The 20,191-nt window shown below is 42.8% G+C and overlaps 1 long non-coding RNA gene across 2 annotated transcripts in view; it reads right to left on the bottom strand.

Moving 5' to 3' along the window:
• The window catches only part of LOC102156802, an 80,704-nt gene that overhangs the window by 9,298 nt on the left and 51,215 nt on the right, over positions 1-20,191 (bottom strand). For both annotated transcript variants that reach the window (XR_005367789.1, XR_005367790.1), the window contains exon 11: positions 4,535-4,604. This is a non-coding gene — a long non-coding RNA (uncharacterized LOC102156802). The remainder of the gene's footprint in view (positions 1-4,534; positions 4,605-20,191) is intronic.

The following is a 20,191-nucleotide window of genomic DNA, read 5'->3' as shown; positions in this document are numbered from 1 at the left end:
AATTAAAAAAATATACAAAAAATAAATAAATAAATGAATGGACCAAGAAAAAAAATGCAAACTGAAGGAACACTCTGGGGTGGGACCCAGCAATCTGTGTTTTAACAAGCCCTCCAGGGGCTCTGGGCAGCATGAAGTTGAGAACACTGTCCTAGGTCTTTTCATGTATAAACTAACTCCCTGAATTCCCATTCCAATCCTCTGAGATAAACTCTATTGGTAACTCCACTTTGAAGTTAACACTCCACTTTGGAGTTGGGGGAACTGAGGTACAGAGAGGTTAGGTAAACTGCTCAAAGTCACACAGCTAGTGAGGTTGGTGGGGGGACAGGCTTGACCTCGGGGAGTTTGGGGAGCTCATGGTGGCATCTGCTTTACCACGAGAAGAAATGTCTATAGATAAGAGGCTGGTGGGCACAAAGCAGGGCTAACTCAGACTTTGGTGGGCAAGGGGCATGCCAGTTTTCCTGGCAGTCATGTGGACCTATGAACTGTTGCTGGCAAAGTGACCAAGTAGATCTGCAGGTAGCGTTGTAGAAGAAGACAAAGCACTTTTAAAATCATCTTCTGCCAAGTCCTGATTATGCCATAATGTGCTTCCCTCAGGCCCCAACAGTGATTTCCCAGCAACACCTCCATAAGTGGGGTGATAAGGAGCTTAGTAGAACGTTGCCACAGCCCCTGACCATGGAACGACAGCGACTGCCTTAGACCAGGGGTCTAGGGTCCCCTAACTAGGGGATCATTCTATCTCAAGGGAAATGTCTGAGAGGGCAAAAAAGCATCCAGGAAACACCCATCCTCCCCCGCTGACCCACTAAAGGCTCTTGTGCCCAGCTGGGCTTCTCCATCTGGGGTCCTGGGAGAGAGCTGCGGATGGCCACCGTGAAATGGTAGCACATTCCTGTGGCTGATACCATGCAATTTTCTTTCAAAGTCTGCTTAAAGATTTTACTAGCTCTGAGGGTTGGGGTGGGAGTGGAGAAGAGACAGGGAGATAAACAGACAAAAAGAGACAGAATGACAGAATGAAGATATGAAACTGACTGCAATAAACCAAACAGAGCTGGTATAAAGATCTTTCATCTTTCTTCTGTGCTGGTCCATCCCATGGCCTCTAAGGAATGAGGATTAACAGTCCCTAAGAACCCACACTGTGCCGGGGACACTCCATGTGTTGCTTCACCCAGTCCCCACCACACCTACAAGGCCAATTTTATTTACCCACAGAACATGTAAAAGACAGAACTAGGTTGCAGACTTCCTTCTGCTTATCACCAGCCCAACACTTCTTGCTATATAACTTTCGCTCAATGAGTCTCAATTCGTTTGCCTGCAAAGTAAATCTCCAGGTATACAAATTACTGGCACTTGAAAATAAACTATGAAATGCTCCTGTCATCTTTCCTCTCATCCCAGTACTATTTTCTCTTTTCTCATTTCATTGACACATGACCTCTCAAGGTAGCACCGATGGGACTGTTCATTTATTTCTAAGGACATGACACAGCCCTGTTTTTTGGGATGCAAATGTTGGTTCTCTGACCCCATCGAACACCCACTTGAAACAACCTGCCTTACCTGAACCGTAAGGCCTCATAGTTCTTCCCTGAAGAAATATTCATCAATTTTAAAAGTTTCAAAATAAATGCTCAAGTTCAGAATGGTATCTTGAGCCTCCTTTTATCTCTATACTTCCTCCCAAATCTCATTGAAATAACACGAAATAAATGCAAAAGAATAAATCCATAACAAACACGAAAGGATCCCAACAGCAATCTAGAAGATTTTACAAATGCCTAGAACTCAAAGAAGATGAGATCATGTTAGTGGGTAAAGCTGAGTGGAATTATCTACACCTCAGAAAGACATACAGGAAGAGAACTAGCCTGGAGGAGGCACCCTTCCCAGCAAAGCACTGGAGATACTCCCAAATCAGAGCCACAGCTAGAAAGAATAGGGGTGGTCTATAAAGTCACTATTTATTTGTTTTTATTATTTATTTATTTATTTATTTTAGAGAGGGAAGGGAAGGGACAGAGGAAGAGAGAAAATCTTAAACAGACTCCTTGCCCAGCAGGGACCCCAATGCAGGGCTCAATCCCATGACCCTGAGATCATGATCTGAACTGAAATTAAGAGTCAGACATTTAACCTACTAAGCCACCCAGGCACTATTGGAGTCACTATTTAAAGGCCTTTCTGAGTTTTACAGCCCTCAACTCTCCTCCATAGATAACAACTGGCTGCGATGGCATTTGCTTGTGTTAAAAAAAAAAAAAAAAAAGAAAAATCCATCTGGCCTTGGCTTCTGGAATGTTCTCTACCCAAGGTCTCCTTGTTCAGGATGGCAATTTGGTCACATTCCTTGGTTCTGCAGTATGTAATATTTTCATAATCACAGTATTTTATATGCTGTGTATCTCTTTTCAGGTTCTCAAACCAGCCTACAGATGCAACTTGGAAGACCTAGAATATAAATCTTAAAAACCCTGAAAAGGTAAAGTGAATAGTACAGTTCTGACAAGGAAGTGGGGGAGGTGGGGTGGGGAAGGAAGTGCAGGTGTCCTCTTGGCTGATGTTACAGTCTTTCATCCGACAAATAGCAAGCGAGTGCCTCCTTGTGTCAGGGTGATCCCCAGCCCTGGAAGGCAGCAAGGAGCCAAAGGGACAGAGATTCTCACCCTTGTGGCACTTTTGTTCCAGTGGCAAGACAATAAGTACTGCCTAAAAGTTGATGAATCACAAAACAAAAATTTAAGTATATTACTTCAAACTATGAAAGGAACCATGAGATTAGGAAGATAACAGTATTATGCAAAAATACAGAGAAAAGGACAGATAGTGTAAATGTGCTAAAATCCCTGTAATAGCAGAGAGGGAACAAGTTCAAGACCCAGGTGTATAAAGGAATTATCTAAGCATCTGGTAGGAATCACTGAAACTAAGTACTGACACAGTTAGGGCCTTATATCCAGGGCGTGGGGCCAGAGCTGGGGCCCAAGGAATGGACATTGGTAGTTCTGTGGCGGGGAGGCATGTTTCTGTTCATGTATGTATAAGTAAATATTACACATAAATGAATAAAATGATCAAAACTCAACTTTACAAACCCTGGGAGAAATTTAAATAGATATTCTCATTCCTGTTTTATATGCGAAGAAACAGAAGCCAGCCTGCATCAGTACTCATGATTAGAAACCAGGTCCCCTGATCCCTGGCTCGAAACTTCCCCTACTTCCTCAAGGTTTTTCCCTTCAGATACAGACCCACTGGGGTTGGGATTCTTGATTTCTTGACTCAATGCAGGCTCCTTGGGGTTGCTCACTGCTCATCTTTGAAGATAAGGAGAATATGACCACCACCGCATGGGCCGTGGAAGGAGGGTGCAGGCTAACCGCCTCACACAGGCCTGGTGACAACAGACTCTCAAAAAATATCAGCTTCCTTTCTTTATATTTCTTTTCTTTTTTTTTTTTTCTAACCCATCTAACATTTGGAACATTAATACCATTTGCCAATCATTTTTTCTTCTAATTTTATGTGATTTAGCATTAGTTCTGACTAAAGGAATCTGGCAATTCATTCAAATATGCAGGCTTGCCATATCAGAAGGCTCGTCATGATTTGAGAGGTAGAGAATGTTACCATTAAAGCATTTGAGAAAGATATGATGCTGCTGACACATCCAATGAATGTTCCACATTGGGTGAGTCAAGGGGTGCTTGGTGTGAGGGGATACTGGGCAGACTTTTCCCTTTACCCCCCAAAATATCCTGTCTCACTCACCATACTCAGGTGTCACCCTCTGAATCATTCTTTTGGACCTTGAAGAATTTCAGATTTCTCTGGTCCCCTGTGAATGTGTCTCAGACCACATCCCCCTAGAAGGAGTGGCTGTTCAGCTGGGAGTACAGTCTCTTGGGACTAGACTAGGGAAAGGATGGAGTAGAATAAAGACGGAGGGAAGAAGAGCAGGACTGAAGGGGTGGCACCGAGGATAATGCCACCAGGACCCCCAGGTATCTTCTGCACATTATAATCAGTGCTTCCTCCTGAAGGATGCTGAATAGCATATAAGGGCTCACAGGATCAAGCGCTACCAATGAGCGAGGTAGACACTGTGCTATACTTCACAGACATGATTAGCTCATTTGATCTTCACAACAACTCTATGAAGGTGTCACTATTATTATTTTCAGTCTACAGATGGAGAAACTGAGGCACAGAGAGGCTAAGTGTCATATGCAAACCATGTAGCTGTGTGACACAGCCAGGAGCAGAGCCCAGACAGCTTGACTCCAACACCATGCTCTGCACCATCACACTAGAAACACTCAGTCCACACCCCATAACACACACACACACACACACACACACACACACACACACACACACACCCCGGGAGGACTTTCGGGGAAGTCTTGCTTTCAAGAACCACTAGTTGCCGAGTTCTCCCTTTTAGAGCCTGTGAGATGAGAACATGTTTGTTGTAGGTACAAGTGCTTAGCTGACACTAACTTAGTAGACTTACCCTCTTTGACTCCAGAGTCCAGAAGGAGAACTAAAGGGTGAGCCTCACAGGAGCCACACAGTAATTCAACCTAAGAAGTATAATAAGACAAAGGAATCAAGTACAAGTTGATATGAGCCTCTGTCAGTGGAGGTGGAGGGCTTGGGCAGCACCGGGCCAGGGATGGTCCATGCCCTGGGGACAGGGTTGGAAGAGCCCAGAATCAAAGCCTCTTTCGGCCTTGGCAGTCAATTCAGACACACTTCTCCAACCTGCCATCACAAAGCTGTGCATCACACCAGCAGGAGATGCATGAAAATAGGATCCAGCCTCTGAAGAGTTTACAATGTGATTCTCATATTTTCTAATACCATCTTTGGAGAGTTTCTGGGAGGAATTTAATAAAGGACAGTGAAGATTCATTCCTTTCATCTCCTAAGGCTAAGTCCATTCTGACCTGCCCATTCATTCTTTCTGTTCTCTGTCTGCTTCCAGAGAGTGCTATGGGGATTCAAGTATATATATATATATATATATATATATATATATATATATATATATATATATATATATAAAATATGTTCTATGTCTTTGCCTCCGCAGAGGAAATGCTCTGTCTTACTGTAAATAATAATTAGCAGGTCAGTGAAGGTTGTTAAATGTCCCCGATGCTTTTCTCACTTCCTTCCAGACTCTCATAATTACTACCGCTCTGAACCCAGCGGGCAGAGATGCATATTTCTCTGTCCAGGAAATGACAATAGTGAGATACCCTCTTCTCACTATAGTGAAAGTCTGCGTGACTGTGGATCAGCCCTGTCCTGAACCCATATTAGACTCATTCATGTCCCTGCATGGAAATAGCCACAAGGGAAGTCAGCAATTGACTGCTTACAGGTCATGGCCCAGGGTTCTAGATGGCTCTACTACCATCTGCATGACCTTAGACCAGCCAGGGAAACTCCTGGGCTTTTGTTTCTTCATCTGTAAAACTGATAACACAATACTTACTTTGACTAAAAAATATCATTGCTATAAGAATTCATGCTCTCATTCAATATTTCATATTGAATTTAAATATTTATGGATCATGAGTCAGGGTCAGGTACTATTGTAGTACCCAGGGCAAGATGGGGGGTGGTATAGTCATAAACAAAACAGATAAAAGTCTCTCTCTCTCTAGAGCTTCATGGCGGGGGTGGGGGGAGCAGGTAAATAAGTGAATAAACTAAACCTACAGAATTTCTGATGGTGATAAGTGTCTTGGCAAAAAGTAAATCATGAAGGGAAGTGAGGAGTGCCAGAGAGAGATCAGCAAGGGCATCTCTTAGAGGCTGCTGTTGAGACGTCGACCCAAAGGATGTAAAGAAGTAACCCCAGAGCATATTTGGGGGAAGAGCATTCCAGGTAGAGGGATGGCAAATGCAAAGGTTCTGAGCCAAAGGTGAGTCTGTACATTCAAATACAGCAAGGCCAGAACTATGGAGGGGATGAGGATGGGGGGTATAGGAACCCTGAGGTCCTAGGGAAGTGGGACTAGATGGGCCAGGACCTTGTAAGGCCTTTGACTTTGACTGTGAGTAGGATGGAAGCCACTGGAGGGTTTTCAGCAGAGGTATGCCATAATCTGCCTTGAGTCTTAAAAAGAATCTCTCCTGCTGCTCAATTCTCAAAAGAGAATTGAATGAAATAATACTTCCTGAGATGTTTTGCAAAGCACAAAGTACAATATGAAAATGAAGTACAGTAAGGAACTGAGCCCCCAGGCCCCCCTGGGAACAAATTGTTCTGGAGACCCAGTGTGGATTAAATATGACCACACATTTACTCCCCCTTTCCCCATGGAGTGGCAAAGTTTATGTCCCTCCCCTTGCATCTTTTTTTTTTTTTTTAAGATTTTATTTATTTATTCATGAGAGACACACAGAGAGAGGCAGTGACATAGGCAGAGGAAGAAGCAGGCTCCCTGCAGGGAGCCTGATGTGGGACTCAATCCCCAGGACCCCAGGATCATGACCTGAGCCAAAGGCAGGAGCTCAGCCACTGAGGCACCCAGACGTCCCCCTCCCCCTCCCCTTGCATCTTACTGGTTCTGCAACTCCTTATCAAATAGGATATGGTGGGAGTGAAGCCTGGCCTGGTCTGAGGCCAGCTTTTTGAAGGACTGGTAATGTAGAGCAAGGAAAGGGCTCCATCTTCCAGGCTGTTCTCTTTTACTAACTTATCTGAGCACAATTCTCTGTAGTGACCTGTATAACCTTACCAAGGCCAGGAAGCCCCAACAAGCCAGTCCTATGAGAGATCAAAGCACAATGGAAAAGCTTTGTTCAGCTCCACCACTTACTAGCCATATGATATTGGGTGAGCTGCTTCGGCTCTCCAAGTCTTATTCAAGATAGTAAGTTCCACTCTCCATGTTTGTTATGAAACATAAATTAAATGACATGCGCTGAGTACCCAGCATGGTGTCTGGCACTCATATTGTGGTGCCCGATTTCAGACATAGCCCTAACGCAGAGCAGGAGACTGCCTCTATGGATGGATCAGAGCCTTTCTTTCTCCTTGTAACTTGACCTACTTGATGGGAATGTCCCAGCCCTAGACTCTTCCCTCTGGGGACAGGATGGCAAAAGTAGGAAACCATTCAGGAAAGGAGTCTACTAAGATGGGGATAGCTCATGGGAGGGGCTGTGGAGGGAGCCTTGTTTGGAAGACAGCCCAAGTTTGCTGATTCCTGATTTGGGAACCCTCTGCTGGGCAAGGGCTTCCCTGGGGATGGGGAAGAAGAGTGGTCTGCCAGAGGGAATGCTTGAAGGAGGGACACAACCCTAGAAGCCAGCAATGAGATGCCTCCCATCCCACACTTACCCCTTCAGGTCCCTGAGGGCTGTGAGGGCCCTAATACTTGTTTTGGAGAGAATTTTACTCAGTGCTCGGAGGAAAGAGGAAAAAAAAAAAGCCAGTAAATCAATAACAGATTTTTCTTCCCATCAGTTGGTTTAAAGTATGGAGCCAATGTCAACCAATCTAGAATTTCTAAGTTGTAAATAAAAAATTGAATGGTAAGATTTTTATCTTAGCTGCTTCATAAAAGCCACTATTCAAAGTCTTGGTTTATCACGCTCCTCATATAGTCTAAGCTAAGGTATGGTTGCCACACCTCATGCCAGTCCAGGAAATTCAGTGGGAAAGTCTTCATTTCTACCTGACTTGGACTACAATGCTTAGATATGGCACTCCTACTAGATCCTCCTGTTTCTCCTCCAACTTGTTTTCCTCAACAGATTTCCTGCACCCTGAACAAATCATGCAGAAACAGATCAATGAAGGACATTGAACGGTCTCATTGTTCAGGATTAAATAGTCAATCAACATGCGCAGAACTGTACTGGGTACTATGGAGAATAACCATAATTACAACAATAATAATAATGACAGTTACTATTGATTGCACCTGCTATATGTCAGGCACTGAGCTAGCCACTTTTCGTATCTTATTCTTGATTCTTCCAAAAAATAGACAAAGTGGCTGTTCCATTACCTCCATTTTATATCCTAGCTGAGACTTCTAGAAGCTATGTAAGTTGCTCAAAGTTGCACAATTAGTGAGAATAAAGAGTCATATGATCATTCTCTTGCTCCGAGGAAACACCAGCTCTCATCCATTACCCAAGAATGTTTTGCAAAAAAAAAAAAAAAAAAAAAGAATGTTCTCTCACTTCTAGCCATCTGGGGAATTTCACTCAACCAATAAATATGTATAAAGTACTTAGTATGTGTACTGGCAAATAGAACACTGGCAACAGAGGAAAAAATATGTAAAACAATTATTTATTCAATTTTGTGGAACATAGTAGAAGGTCAGAGAAAGAGGACAGCATAGGCCAAAGAGGACAGGAAAAGTTTCACAGAGAGAGTGAGTCTTGAGGTGGGTCTTGAAAGATGAAAAAAAATCATTCCAAGGGCATTCCTAGTCAGGGGAACAGAATAGTTAAAGGCACTGAAGCACAAATAAGCATGAGGAAGCATGTTGGAAGAGAGTGAAAATAAGTCTTAAGTGGAAGAATGAAACTAATCCCATACCCTACAGGAATTGGGCAGGAGGATGGCATTTGTCTAGGAATTTAATTAAACTATTGCAAATGATAATTCCAGTGCTTCAAATTTCTTATTCTCAAAAGGTTTGAGGCTACTTTTAAAAGTCAGAGATGAATGAAAAAACAAACAAACAATACTACTCTGTTTTAATACTTGAAACATGAACTCTACTATGAGAGAAGCAACCTACCAAACAATGGTATGGTTAAAAAAGTGTTTCTGTCTTTCCTTATGGGTTGAAACTGGAGTTTTTTCTGAAAAGTAATTTGTCTTCAGAAGATTTCTGTGTGTGTGTGTGCATATATGTGTATCTGTTTCCATAATACTCCAGAAAACTGGAAAAAGAAGAAAGTCTAACTAGCCCTTACCTGGGGACCAGAATTATCGTGTCCACATTCCCAGTGGATTAGTCTGAAGGTCTTGGAATGTCAAAGGTTTCCATGGAAGAAAAGGGAACCCTCTTACACTGTTGGTGGGAATGTGAACTGGTGCAGCCACTCTGGAAAACTGTGTGGAGGTTCCTCAAAGAGTTCAAAATAGACCTGCCCTACGACCCAGCAATTGCACTGCTGGGGATTTACCCCAAAGATGCAGATGCAATGAAACGCCGGGACACCTGTACCCCGATGTTTCTAGCAGCAATGTCCACAGTAGCCAAACTGTGGAAGGAGCCTCGGTGTCCATGGAAAGATGAGTGGATAAAGAAGATGTGGTTTATGTATACAATGGAATATTACTCAGCTATTAGAAATGACAAATACCCACCATTTGCTTCAACATGGATGGAACTGGAGGGTATTATGCTGAGTGAAATGAGTCAATCAGAGAAGGACAAACATTATATGTTCTCATTCATTTGGGGAATATGAATAATAGTGAAAAGGAATAGAAGGGAAGGGAGAAGAAATGGGTGGGAAATATCAGAAAGGGAGACAGAACATGAACATTCCTAACTCTGGGAAACGAACTAGGGGTGGTGGAAGGGGAGGTGGGTGGGGGGTGGGGGTGAATGGGTGACGGGCACTGAGGAGGGCACTTGACGGGATGAGCACTGGGTGTTGTTCTGTATGTTGGCAAATTGAACACAAATAAAAAATAAATTTATTATTATTTAAAAAAAGGTTTCCATGGAATACCCTGTCATCTTATACTCTCTCCAGTAACTTCCCAAGATGGCAGATTATTCCAGATGGAACGATTCCAATTTAGGGGAGAACTCCTGTTGGGTAAGGGATGGATCCTATGGTTAGAGAAACTACTATGGAGAAAGGCACTTCCCAAAACAGATTTACACAATAAAAGCAGAAAGAAGGAGGTGCTCTTGCAAAAAGACTGAGACCCAAGGACAGAGATGGGGGTCAAGATCCGGAACTGAGAATATTTTCAAGGCAACCATCCTAAGGTGGTTGGACCTCCTGTACACTTGTACTGGGGATAATTAACATTTAGTTATAGTTTTAAATAGTTTCCTTTCATGCAGAGCCTGTTAGCTGTCCTCCTTGTGCCCCCCTTTGATTGTACAAATTTGTTTCTCGAAACTAACTGCTCCACGTGAGGCCTCACTTTCGAGCTCCCTTTGCATACAAATAGGGGCATGTGGGATGTCACTTGAAATCTTCCAGGGCCTGCAACTTGCCCCTGGCATGGAATGATCTTATTCCTTCAAATCCTTGCTCGCTTCTGCACAGAGAGTCCATTGGGAAATAGTATTTCAGTCACCAGGATAATAATAATACACTGAAATTAACAACTTATAGTTTGTGTGTGTGATCCCATTGGATACTAACCAGGGCACTAGGATGTGGTGATGACATCTACTATTGTCCCCATTTCAGAAACGAGGAAATTGAGATTCATGTCTTTAAAAAAACTCCTAAGTGGCAGAGCCATAGCTAATCCATAAGAGAGTTTGTGCTGATCGAATGCTCTGTATGAGAGAGTTTGTAGGTCATTCCTCATGAAATTGCTTTGCCTTGCTCCTTGCCACTGCTACTCTCATGGTACCAGCTTCATTACCTTTGAGTTATTCCCTGATGAAATTCTCCCATTTTCACACTCAAATAGGTGAAGGCCCAGAGAGGCCTCCCTGGGGCCTGTGGCTCCACTTAGAATCTCAAATCACAATGACAGTGGGATGTGTAGAGAACAGTTCAAACTGAAGTCAAAATGTTATGGCAGTTGGCTAGGTCTCCAAGTACAAGAGTGTTTGCTCAGGTTGCCTGTCCAGCTCTAGAAAATGGAGCCATGAAACACTATCTCCAGCCATACATTAACATTCAGGCAGTCAGTAAATAACCTTTTTAAAAATTATGACTCTCCTCAAGAGCATTTTAGATATTTTTCACCCCATCTCCCCATGAAAATTTAATGCCACAGATATACTGTATATCCACTTATGGACTGTGGCCCTTTGAAGGGCAGTAAACCAGTTCTCAGGTTTTTCTCATGCCCCTCCCCCAAGAGTCAGTTCACCCCTGGGGGGCACTGTCACCTGCATTGAGAATGCATGGTTTAGAGTACTGACTGTGTGTGAAGAATATCAAAGTGAGGAAAACAGAATTGATCCCTGCCCTCAAAGGCTTACCATCCAACATGAAGTAGGCTTTGTCTTGCATCATCAACAATCCTAGTAAAAGAGAGAAACCAGAGGCTCTGGGTTAATTTCTGTCTAAACCACTAAAGTTGATTTTAAGACCCTTCTCAATCCAGGAGTTTAGTAGCATTAGATCGGGTTTCAGTTCTGAGCCATCATCAGTGGGGGCTCTACATATAAAAAAATTGGCAAAGACTTGCGGTCTGTGTGGAAATATGGTTGGGAGGCATTCACCACACATTTATGGCATGAAGAATAATTTCTGCTAAAAAAAAAAACTGTTTATAATGAAACACAAGACAGAATGGAACAAATTCCTCCAAAAAATTAAAAATGTTTTTTTTCAATCACTTCTATTGAAAATCCATTCAGCGGGATTTAAATAGCCGACCCTACTCAAGATAATGTTTCACTTTCTTTAACAAGGGAAAGAATTCGAAGCTGAAAAGCCAACTGCTACTTCATTACTTTAATGGAAATCCCCTTGAATTCTATGATCCACTCAATCACAGGCTCATAGACTGAGTCACCAAAAGGTACGCACCCGAAGAAAGGGACTGAATGTGAAAGACATTCCATTTCACTTTAGTGCCTGAGAACACGTTATTGTACTGCTTCTGGTGGGCGTGGGGGAGAAAACTAAACATGTGCCTTGTTCCTTCACTCAGCAAATATTTATTAAGTGCTGCTTTGTGCCAGGTACCATGTTAGGTATTTTTTTTAAAGAAGTCCATGAGGGAAAGAAGTGACACTTCTCTACCATCTATAGCATGCCTGGTCTTATACTTCATTTGTGAGGCATTTGAAATGCAGTATTGGGAAGCTATTACATGGGGAGCAGGAAGGAGACTTGAGGGCTGGATGCACCTCTGTGTCCAACCGTGTGAACATCTGTCAGTTATCTAACGTCTCTGGGACTTGATTTCTCCACCTGTAAAACTTAGAGGTTGATGCTAAACAGTGGTTCTCAATATGGCTCTCTTCTGGGGGCTGGGGCCTGGAGGCTTCAGGGATATATAGATGCTTGAGTCCTGTCCAGGACCCATTGTATCAGAATCTCTGGAAGGGGGGCTTGGGGGTAGGTTGTTCTTTGTTTTTGTTTTAAGCTTCCCCCAGTGATTCTTCCAGTTTTGTGCTAAAGACTAAAGACAAAGAGGGAAGCACCTAAAAACAAGATGGCAGCACTGACTTCCTGACCATGAGAAATTCTCAATGAAAAGAAGAGGCCAAGGTTTTCCTCCATGACTTCTAGTTTCTGCTTTGGCACATTTATGCTTTCCTTCCTCCTTCTCCCATTCCCATCTGTTTCCTTTCTCTCCTGACCCACTTGCTATAACCCAGTGTCCGCTGTACTTTTCTTCTGCTTTTGGCAAAATATATAGTAGCATTCATTTGCAGCTTAAAAAGAATTCATTTCAAGAGTTTCTGGTCTCAGGAAGAATGACCTGTAACAGTAAGATGAAGGCCTGTAACTCTGAGAAACTGATCACAGGCCTCAGGAAAATAGCTGAGGATACTTTTAAGAGTCAGGAACAAGGCTTACATGAAACCCTGTAGAATAGGGGTTGGCCTTCCCTGGTCATGTGGAAGAGTCATATGCCCTTGATCCCCAGTAAAAAATTAGATAAAATTTCCCCATGATTTAACCCAAAAAGATAAGAAATTTCGAATGAATTGAGAAGTCTTCTGGTCAAACACTTCCATCCAAGGCTCAGGCTCCCAGGTCCGTAAGAGGAACTTGTGGATATTCCCCTTAAAAAATGGAAATTCCATTACATTAAAACATTCTTTTACAGATGTCCAAACACTAAAAATCCGAGGTTTCTCTGTAAGGTCTAGTTTCATCTGCCAGGAGAAACTGAGCTATCTAACTTGAACACAATAACATGAATATAGAAGGTATTCAATGAGTATTCCCTTTTCCCTTTTATGAAAGAAGTATATTTTACATTGTTCAAGTTAGAATGGGGGCATTTTTGCTCAGCACCTTTCTTTCAGTCCCAAACTAAAAACCTTTCAAGGGACAAGAAGTGTTCCCACCCAACTCTTATTCTTCATCACTTAGCAGAGTGTTTGGTACTGGAATAAGTGACTAGATGAATGAACAACTGTCTCAATGGAAGTTTCTCCTATAATTTTTTTTCTTATATAAACCATCCCACTTTGCTTATAGCCCAAGCTTCACTATTTACCAGCACAAGAAGATCTGGACTACTTCAGGATTAAGTAACCCTCTGACCACGCCTAAATGTACACCATTTGTACATGACCAGATGACAGCCTCAGTACCTATGATGTTGTTGCCCACAGTGGGCATGACATCCTATGACTTTCTCCTCTGGGTGTCCCATCAGGCCCTGTAAAAGGGCCCTGGTGTCTCAGTTGAGAGTAGATTATTATTCATTCAGATCATATTCAATAAACTATTTAAAACATTTTTTGAAATAATCATATATTCACTGGAAGCTGCAAAAATGTGTGGAAGAGGTCTCATGTGTTCTTCACCAAATTCATCCAATTCACCAAACTACTATGCAGTTTGGCTGGAAAACTTGTTATCAAGTCTGTTCACGTAAAGGAATGGGAACTAGAGTGACCAACGTACCTGGTTTGCCCAGAACTGAGAGGGTTCCCAGAACTTAGGATTTTCCATCTTAAAATCAGTCCCAGGCAAATTGGGACAACTTAGTCACCCTAAAAATATTCATACTAAATTGCTAAGCTAGCAACGTTTGGGGAGGTATATCCCCACTGCGCCTTTTTTTTTTTTTTTTCTTTTTTTTTTTTTTTTTTTTTTTAATTTTTTTTTTCTTTTTAAATTTATTTATTCATGATAGTCACACTGAGAGAGAGAGAGAGGCAGAGACACAGGCAGAGGGAGAAGCAGGCTCCAAGCACTGGGAGCCCGATGTGGGATTCGATCCCGGGTCTCCAGGATCGCGCCCTGGGCCAAAGGCAGGCGCCAAACCGCGGCGCCACCCAGGGATCCCCCCACTGCGCCTTTTGTGCCTCCTCTAGGATTGGTTTCCATCACCACCACGAAGCTCTCTGGCTATTTCATTTCTCCTTCTTGCAGACTCTTGCCACCTACTACTTGTATCTGCCTTTCTTCCCAGAGCTCTGTATGAGAATGATCCCCTCCTGTTTCCCTGAATCCCCTGTTAGCTATCAAAATTTGCATTTTCTCAAGTCACACTGCTGGTCTCAACAAGGTATTGGGAGAAAAGTCTTTCATTCCAGTGCAGTGAAAAGACTCTTGTCCAGTGCTCCTGGATAGGAAGCAGAGGAGCACCCTCTCCTGCCACCAGTTGGCTGAGTGACTTTGTCAATCATCTTCAAGCTCTGGGCATCTGACTCCAAAAGTGAGGGTATTGGTTGAAAATAAGTTTTCTCACCAAATCATACTATTGAGATTTGGGACCAATTATTCTTTATGGAGGGGATGGTCCTACACACTGTGGGATGTTTAGCAGAATCCCTGGCCTCTACCCACTGGATTCCAGGAGCACCCATAAGCTGTGACAACCAAACATGTCTCCAGACATTACCAGATGTCTCCGGGGGTAAAATCACCCTTCGTTGAGAACTGGTTTAAAATACTTCTGAAGTCACTTCCGGTTCTGAAAACATTTGATTTAAAGTAGCTCCCAGTAAATTATGAGTGATTAATAGTTTCCCCTCAACTTCCCAAGAATATTTGTATTTCAAAGTATTACCTATTTGGAAAAAAAAAAAAGTCCTGAAGCATCTTCACTGAAATAATAAAAGCAGTTCTATATTGTGGTGGTAGACATTTACTTCCTCCTCCCCTTCCCCTTCCTTTCTCTCCCACCCCCTCCTGCTCTTCTTCTTCTTCCTCTTCATTTTGGAGGCTTAATATCATGGTTATCTACTACCTAAGTACTTTTATTTAACTGAATGTTTTTCAGTCCAAATGAAATTGGTCAGTAGGTTTTCAAGCCAGCAGGAGGGAGCATGGGTTTAAACAGGAGAGATCACAGTAAAAACAGGGCCTTACTAACTCACATCATGTTGAGCCATTAGATCTTTTCATATAGTTGTATTGACTTTGAAATTTTTACGCTGTATTTATCCAAATCAGATTGTTTGGCAAACAAAGGGTGTTTCTGAAGTACTTTTTACACCAAAAGTATCCCTCCATTTCAGGTACCTCAGCTGGATTTAACAAAACCTCATCAACTCTCACCTCCCAGAAGCACAGTCAACCCCAAACTATCAAACTCTGACACTGGGCCTGTCTGGCTGAGAGGGAGTCCTAGAGGAAGGACTTTTTAGAAAAATCTAAAAATCTAAAATCTGAGCTCCCAAGACCTTATGGATTATCCACTTTATACAAATATGCCAAATTTTGATTGCACTATATTAAATTGTTGATAGCTGGTCATTCTGACCTATAATACCTACAATTTCATATGCTTTCCCCCTAATAATATTCAGAAACAATCAAGTAGATGGAGTGTCACACCATCAGCACTGGTCCTTCTGCTGTGTGCTTTGATATAGGACGTAGGTGGAAGAGAGAGAGAGGAGGGGAAGTTAAGGCTTACAGGGAGAAAAGGTGGGAACTCTGGCCTCTACGGTAGTTGGGGACCCTTGGAGAGGACGGTCATCCCACAGCTGACTTGTTCCATGATGTCACCGAGAGGAAAAGGCTGCAGATTGCGGCTCTGCCCCATGCAGAGTGTAAGCTACTTGAGGGCAGGAGCCATCTGCTATAGTTGCCACCTCTGCATGTCTCGCGCTGTGCCTTTCACACTGCAGTGCACACAGCAGAGACCCAACAGTCACTGCTGCATGATTAAGTGAGTGGGAATATCTGTCTATTCTATGGTCAAATGATTCATTCTGACCTTCATTCATTCCTCCAACGTATATTTATTACTGAGTATTTGCAGAGAAAAATGTTAGATAATGTGGCTGGTTCAATAATTTTGTCCCAGCTCTCAAGATATTTTGAGCCTATGCAAATAGAGCCTAAAGAAGTGGTTTCAACACTAGAATCCAAGTGCAGTGTGGTTCCATGTGAACGACTATCACTGAAATAAGCAAGCCGGGGGAATTCCCTCGAAGCTACGTTCATGACCCCAGTCTCTCTGCAAATGACAGTACCCAGTTAAAGTGAAGGAAAAAGTCTAGTTGGAAGAAAAAAATGTGTTTACTTCATTAATGACTAAGTCTTCTCATGCTCAACAACTCATTTTTGGATTCACGAAAACCACGAGTTTGCCCCTATTGTCAAAAATACACATTAGCAGGCAAATGCTCCCAAAATATTCCAATGTGCCAAAGTCGAACTACAATAAAGATTCTAAATCTTTTGGATTACTTTTGGGGTCCTTTTCCCCTTTTAGAGCACTTATGGTTTAGGAGCATAATTGACTTGGATCGGATCATCCTCTTGGTGGAAAGCCAATTAGATTCATTTCAAATGATTAGAGCTACCAGTTCTGATTGAGGTCAGTAGAATAAATAAATCATTACTCAAGGGGAGGCTGTTCTTCCATTTTCTATAGGAATTTCAACAAATTTCTCAAAGGCTGAAAACCTCATATGTTTTGATCATTTTCCTGTCTTGTCCTGACAGTTGCATTCCTACTAGCTTCTTCTAACACAGCTTTGACTGGTGTTCAATGACTGCCAGCAATTTGGCAGGACCATTCGTAGGAGGCACAGCTACGTATCAGCAGCATGTGGTCCTGCTCCCTGGAACTCGCTGACTCTCTTGGCTGCCATGGTGGAAACCCTCTAACTTTAGCCTGGTTCCACTCTCTTCCCAAGAGAACCTGGCCTATCATCCTGCTTTTGTAACCTCATCTTTACGCATCCGAGATGTCCGGAGAAAAAGAAGACTACTGGAGGACAGAAGGAACATCAGGACAGGGCAAAGGTCAACAGCAATCAGAGGACCTGAGTCCACATCCTACCTTTCCGCATCCTATGGTACCTAAGGTCAGCACGCTCCCGCACTGTCCATCCACAAATTACAGAGCTAACTGAGATGATCCTGACGTTGCTTCAAGTTTTAGTTCCCCGTAATTCTGTGGCCAATTAGGAAAAAAACATGTCTCTTTTCTTCTGCCCTCCCTACTTCCCTGCCTTCCCCCTTTCGATCTCCCTCTCTCTCTCTTCCATAGGGCTTGCTAAAAGCTGGCAAATGCTTCCCAGCAGCCAAATAGAAGTCATTACCAGAAGCACTGCAGCTAAACAGAGGGAAATGTTTAGGTAAGCATTATAATGGGCATGGAAATAAAGAGACCACAATTCAAAGCATAAGTCATCATAGATGAGAATGCACATGTTTGGGGCTAGGTTTATGAGAAATGAACGGGATGATGCTGTGCTGGCGAATCCCTGGCCTTGTGTTTTCTTAATGCCAGGAGTGATTTATTTTCTGGTAAACAGTTTTGCTCAAGTAGGGCATCCAATTACTACAAACCTTGTTTGGTATAAAAACTAACTGCATAGAAAAATATTGCCTTTGCAAGGTTTAACTGGTTGTTAATCCAAACATGTGGCAGAGCCCAAATTCCAGGGCTGAAAATATCCTCCCGATTCTCAGCAGCATCTGAACGTCCAGAGTAGATCATAATCATCACTCTCAATGAGGCGTGACTCAGAGGTAGCGTATGGAAAGAGGACATTTCCAGAAAAACCATGGTATGGAAACCGAGCCCGCTGGGGGAGGCGAGGCCTCCCTTAGGTAGAAGTTCTGCTCAGCTCTTTGAAGTATGAGGTTGGGCTGCTTTGGGAAGATGAAAAAAAAAAAAAAGAGTTTTTAAAATCCTCCTTTCCACACAAATCTCTTCACATACAGCTCTGTTCCCTAGGATGTTTCATCACCTTAAAAAATATATTTAAAACAGACACAAGTAAGAGTATCCTTTCTAAGTGAAGCAAAGCTCTAGGCTTTTATTTTTTTTAACAACGACAAAAAAAATCAAATTGCCTTCTTCAAATTCTCTGGGTTTGCCTCTCAGCATCCATGAGACTTAATTGTCATACTTTAAATATTTTGTTTTTAAGTAAAGAAAGCTTGAAAGAGAGAGAGATAGAGGAGGAGGAGGAAAAATGAGAGCGAGAGAGGGGAAGGGGGGAGGGAGGGAGAGAGAGAAATCTGGTCATTAAGAAAATTTAGCTTCTGTGTCAAAAAATGTTTTAAAAAGAGAAAGAGGGGTGATAAGTCTAATACCCAGATCTTCCTGCTTCCCACATCTCTTTTCCGAGGGGCTTCCCCCTGTGCTTAATATTTTCCATCACCTCCATGAGGTGCCCCGTGACCACGTATACCCAGGGCTGCAGATGCTCCCCCGGCCTGCATGTCCTGGAGGATTGGTTTCAAGTATTCGCCCTATTTCAAGGTGGCAGTTGGCAGTCAGAAGGATCCTAAACAACTCTGGAGCCATTTGAGTGGAAAGGAACGTGAAGTGTCAGCTTACCCGAGCACGCAGACAAGCGGCTTGGCCACGAGGCCCAGGCTCCTGGCTCCTTGCACCGGGCTTTCGGCCGCAGGCCGCTCATGCCACTGGGAGCCACGGACCAGGGGACTTGGCCCGAGGACACCCCCCGCTGCTAGCAGCCAGATAACTGACCCCTTCCATCGAGCTGGTCCACACACATCAGTAGTTGCAGAATTCCAAAGATGGGGATTTTAGAATCTTCCTTGGTGGTTCATTCCAGTGTCTCCTAACCCTTCCACCAGGTCCTGCTTCTTCTCTCCCCTGATGCAATCCCAGCCTCTGGGTTTTTTTGGTTTTGTTTTTGTTTTTTTCTGTCTTCACTAGAAATGAAAAACAGCTGGACACCATCTTCTGCCTAATAACCCTCCATAAATTGGGAGACCGTTATTAAACCAACTGGTCCTCGTCTTCACCAGGTTAAGTGACGCCACCAATGGCCTCAGCCTTCCCCCATCCCTGCCGATTTCCAGTGCTTAATTTCACGACTCATCGTGTCACTCAGATGGTCAAGGCCCAAACTAGAAATCGTATGAGGATTTGACTGATACTAAGAGTGTGTGTGTGTGTGTGTGTGTGTGTGTGTAGGAGGGCAGTTTAGCTCAGAGTTCCAAGTTAATTTGTTACACTTTTTTGTTGTTGTGAAAGGCATCAAGAAGAGTTTGTATAACATACATGCATGGTTTAAAAAACAATGAAATGAGAGCTGAGCTCATGCACCCAGCGCCGGTTATTTTTTCTGTTAGCGCTAACCTGGTGTTTGATTTCGCTCATTTGAGAGGAGGCAGAGGGTCATGTCGTCACTGATCACATTTTAAATTACATTTACATTTCCATCACACAGGCTACATTTTCAACCAGCAGTGTGCTCTTCTAACTCTCACACATGTGTGTTATAGAGCGTTTTTCAAATCTGACAATATTTAGCTGAGGCATCAAAAGTTTTCTAAGATGACCCACTCTAAAAAAGCTAAACCCAGATCAAAAAAACAAACAAACAAACAAAAAAACAAAAAACAAAAAACCTTCAAATGGGGAATGTTTTCAGTGAGCCAAGTTGACTAACAGTCTAGTTCTCTATTATTGAAATATTTACGTCTGAACTTAAAATATGGTGTTTTTTTCATCAGGAAATGTCAGGAAACAGGCCACTGAATTGTTTCTACCAAACAGTATTTGGTGGTATCGTTTCCACCATCCAAACAAACTGCCAAGAATCAGATGTGCCTCGCACTAAAGATTCAAGCTCCTATAGATTTCTTATCGTGAATTTTCTACTTATCAGTCAGAAAGATGGCTTTTCATGAAAGCATTTGAAATTAAGCAACATTAACAGACCATGGTCATTTTGTATATCTTAGGGGGGAAAGTGTGCTACCGAGGTAACATTTTATCATTCATCCTAGGCCCTTCATTTATGGTCAACCTGAATCTCTGCTTGAGTCAAAGGCCTGAAATTTTCCTGGACATGAAGCCACAACTTTCAGTTAGGCTCACAGAGAGGGAGATGCA

Source organism: Canis lupus, chromosome 12 (assembly GCF_011100685.1).
Source record: "Canis lupus familiaris isolate Mischka breed German Shepherd chromosome 12, alternate assembly UU_Cfam_GSD_1.0, whole genome shotgun sequence".
Lineage (NCBI taxonomy): Eukaryota > Metazoa > Chordata > Mammalia > Carnivora > Canidae > Canis > Canis lupus.
The sequence above is the reverse complement of the archived record's forward strand: the minus strand, read 5'-3'. Positions and strand labels throughout refer to the sequence as shown.